Genomic DNA, 4,123 nt, shown 5'->3' on the forward strand with positions numbered 1-4,123 from the left:
AGAATGCAATCAACACAGAGGAAAGTCGGGATAGACAGAGTGGTGGAGAGAAAAAGATAAATCCTAAGGATGGTGTCTAAATCCATGTATCTAATGAGGCCCAAAGTTAGCATTTCCCTAAACTTTTAAGTTAGGGGTGAAGGTGAAAGTGAAAGTCGCTCAGTTGTGTCTGACTCTTTGCGACCCCAGGGACTATACAGTCCATAGAGTTCTCCAGGCCAGAATACTGGAGTGGGTAGGCTTTCTCTTCTCCAGGGGATCTTCCCAACCCCAGGGATGGAACCCAGGTCTCCTGCATTGCAGGCGAATTCTTTACCAGCTGAGCTTCAAAGGAAATCCAAAGTTAGGGGTAAAGTTACTAATTTCCTGTTCTAAAAAACTGAGTTTAAGTTGGATTTCTATCTCTTGAAAAACAATGAGAACATATTCATATATAAAATCTTCGAACACAGTGAAATGGTTCTATTTCGGTATACATCCATATCCAAGCATTTAGTGGTCCTGAACAGAAAAGTGGAAAAATCAGCCATTTGCCAGGAATTTCAAGGATCTGCTGTGCACAGAGTTCTTTCTTAATCCCTGCTAACGACCAAAAGAAGCAGCAGTACCAAAACCAAAGTATGCACCAAATTCAAGGTTCTTTTTGTTCCGGCTATCAGCTTTCAAATCAGACCTAAATGAATTGCAAGGATGACCAAATGAGAGCCCTGTTCATAACTTCTTCAATTTTTAAAAGCAAAGCAATTACAGGAAAAGAAGAAAATTCATTCAGAGAGATTGTGTGTGTTTGCAAGTGCTTTCTGGGGCCTTTCTCCAAGTGTAACCACCAAGGACTCTGAGAGCTGGCAGGTCTGAGTAACCCTGGTGACTATTCTTTTCACCTTATCAAAACCTGAGCTAAAAAAATAAAAATAAAACACATCAGCTGACGATGACAGCAGAGGGTGACAGGGGTGAGAACCCAATATTCATTTTCCAGGCTGGTGCGTGCGTGCTAAGTTGCTTCAGTCATGCCCAACTCTGTGCAACCCTATGGACTGTTGCCTGTCAGGCTCCTCTGTCCATGGGACTTTCCAGGCAAGAATACTAGAGTGGGTTGCCATGCCTTCCTCCATAGGATCTTCTCAACTGAGGGATCTGGTGAAAAGTAAATAAATGTGGTTCCAAAACTAAATGAGGGAGGTCAGAGACTCTTTCCAGCCTTACCTGATGGCTTCTGGTCAAAAGTAAGGAAGTATCATTGGAAACTGCTGGGTGGTGATGGTGCAAAAAGGGACGTGAGGAAGAAGAAGGAAAAAGTAGCACCCTTCAATTAAGGTGGGGTGAGAAGATATGGGGAAAGTCCTGAATTCCTCACCAAAGGCCAGTTTCAGAAAGGGAGCAGAGGGGGTTACAATCTGTGCCTCAGCAAACGTTGGTAGTGGAGGGTGGGGGAAAGGATGATGGCTTGGAAAGAGGCATCATTTAAGACTTAGAGGAGGAGATCAGGGATGTGGGCAAAGCACCCTCACCCACTCAGCAGTATCCCACAGGCTGTGACTGGAAACCTTCACATCTACTCTAGCAAGCCACCCCAAGCTAAGGGCTATTGCAGGGAGTGGGGGAGGCAGGGGGAGGGGAAAGGGGAGAAGGCAGAGACCCCAGGCCATGTAATCAGCAGCAAGGTGACTGTGTGAGGTGTTTTTTCATGGTTGAGTTAGATGTGCCCCACCAGTTATGATAGGAATCAATTAAAACACACTTTCTTGATCTCAGAAGTTCAACTATGCAGACAGTGCTTACCTTTGACAGGATGATTTGTTAGAGCAAAACATACATTTCAAGTGGACAAAAAATTAACATCAGTTACAGTATCTTAAGCTGCCCTTGAATGGGAGCTTCCTTTCTAGTACTTTGAGGTCTACAAGACATATCTAGAAAATTTACTACTGTGGAAAATGAAGACTGCTTAAACGGAAGGCGGGTAGGGGAGGGTTTGTGATTTTCCTTTTTGATTAACTGCTGTAACACTGTCCTTCAGGCAGTTGAAAAAGTGCAAGTGGGACTTCCCTGCCAGTCTAGGGGCTAAGACTCCACGCTTCCAATGCAGGGGGCATGGGTTTGATCCCTGGTCAGGGAACTAGATCCCACATGCCTCAACCCAGAGTTTGCATGCTGCAACTAAGACCCAGGGCACCCAAATAAATAAATGTTTGTTTAAAAAAAAAGAAAAAAGTGAAAGTGTTAGTCGCTCAGTCGTGTCCAACTCTTTGTGACCCCATGGACTATAGCCCGCCAGGCTCCTCTTTCCATGGGATTCTCCAGGCAAGAAAACTGGAGTGGGTTGCCATTTCCTTCTCCAGGGGATCTTCCTGACTGAGGGACTGAACCCGGGTCTCCTGCATTGTAGGCAGATTCTTTACCATCTGAACTATCAGAGTGTGCCTCAGGCAGTTGAAGGAGCTTCATATTTTCTGTAGACACCATTAGGCACCAAAGCTACTGCAGAACAACTCTGATGCTGTATGAATTCTGCCACTCTGCTAGCACTGATATGGTTCTTGGGTCTACCACTCCATTGAATTATTAACTCCATTCAGATGAAGTTTTGTTACAAATCAAATAAAAGGGAGGTGCTTCTGGGTATTTAGGTCCACATTCTATTTTAAGGGTGTCTATCTGGTTTTCATAAATTGTTATTGGTGGCCCAGTCATCATCCATGTTCATCTTGTAAGTGTCCTGTCATTTTTATTTTCTAGATCCCAGCTAGCTGTGCCATCTCTTACTCCTTTCTAGCCTTCTCCAAGTTCTTCCAACGCCAGAAATCACAAGGGACTTTTACTTCCAAGCCCACGGTGGCTGCCATCTTGTATCGCTGTGGCTCAAAGGCCTATACCCATATATTTGAAGACAGATCTCATGTCCCCCAAGGATAGTCATCTTCATATGCCACGATTCCAGATCTCTTCCACATTGCTCCTACTGCTTTAGGGGCTCCCAGAACACACCTCCATCCCAGATTAGATGCACTACCATAATAGCCAGGAGGTATTAAGCATTTACTATTAGCTAGGCATTGTGCTGGGCTTCCCCTATGGTTCAACTCATAAAGAATCTGTCTGCAATGCAGGAGACACAGGAGATGAGGGTTCAATCCCTGAGTTAGGAAGATTTCCTGGAGGAAGAAAACAGCAACCCACTCCAGTATTTTTCCTGAAAAATCCCTTGGACAGAAAAGCCTGGCAGGTCACAAAGAGTCCAAGGGGTCACAAAGAGTCAAACACAATTATGCACTAGGAATTGTGCTAAGTTCTTTACAGTCTTCAGCTCATTTAATCCTCACAGCAACTCTGCAGAGGTGGGTCCTATTATTATCTCCATTTTACAGATGAGGAAACTGAGGTTTTGAAGATTAAATAACTTTCCTAAGGTGATGTAGATATTAAGTGACAGGTCTGGACTCATAGTCTGATTAATGGAATTCATACTCATTTCACTACTACATTAATACTGCTTTTATGGCCTGGGACAGAGGGTCCTATATTACACACAGGAACTTGGGTAATAACTGTACACTTGCAATTGCATTTGTATACAGACTACACAAGGTCAATAAAACATCTGTTAGGGGAAGCACATTGACTGAAACCACCCACCCTGGCCAGGCACCATAGTAACCATTTGCATGAGTTGTTTTACTACAGGAGGTCCCGGTAAGGAACACAGAACTAATAACCCTCCACCAACTGGAAGAGTTCAGGAAAGGTCAAAGGAGACCACCTCCCAGAATCCTCTCTGGCATCCATTTGACTGAACAAGGTGTGTGCCACCAGGAAGGACTATGAGTCAGAATGAATGGCTAAAGACAACCCATCACCCATAAAAACTAATCCCATCACCATAAAACCCGAGACTGCAAGTCATGTGACAGAGCAGTTCTCCTGGGTTCCCTTACCCCCCCACTCTCCCCCCGGGTGCCCTTTCCCAATAAAATCTCTTGCTTTGTCAGCATATGTGTCTCCTTGGACAATTCATTTCTGAGTGTTAGACAAGAGCCCAGTTTCGGGCCCTGGAAGGGGTCCCCCTTCCTGCAACATATCCATGAGAAAATACATTTCTGTCACCAAATGTGTGACAATTTGT

General features: G+C 44.5%; 1 pseudogene; it reads right to left on the reverse strand.

Moving 5' to 3' along the window:
• Nucleotides 1-582: 582 nt before the first annotated feature.
• Nucleotides 583-2,846, reverse strand: LOC110148256 (ubiquitin-conjugating enzyme E2 variant 1-like; annotated as a pseudogene).
• Between the last annotated feature and the right edge of the window lie 1,277 nt (nucleotides 2,847-4,123).

Source organism: Odocoileus virginianus, chromosome 28, assembly GCF_023699985.2.
Source record: "Odocoileus virginianus isolate 20LAN1187 ecotype Illinois chromosome 28, Ovbor_1.2, whole genome shotgun sequence".
Taxonomy (NCBI): domain Eukaryota; kingdom Metazoa; phylum Chordata; class Mammalia; order Artiodactyla; family Cervidae; genus Odocoileus; species Odocoileus virginianus.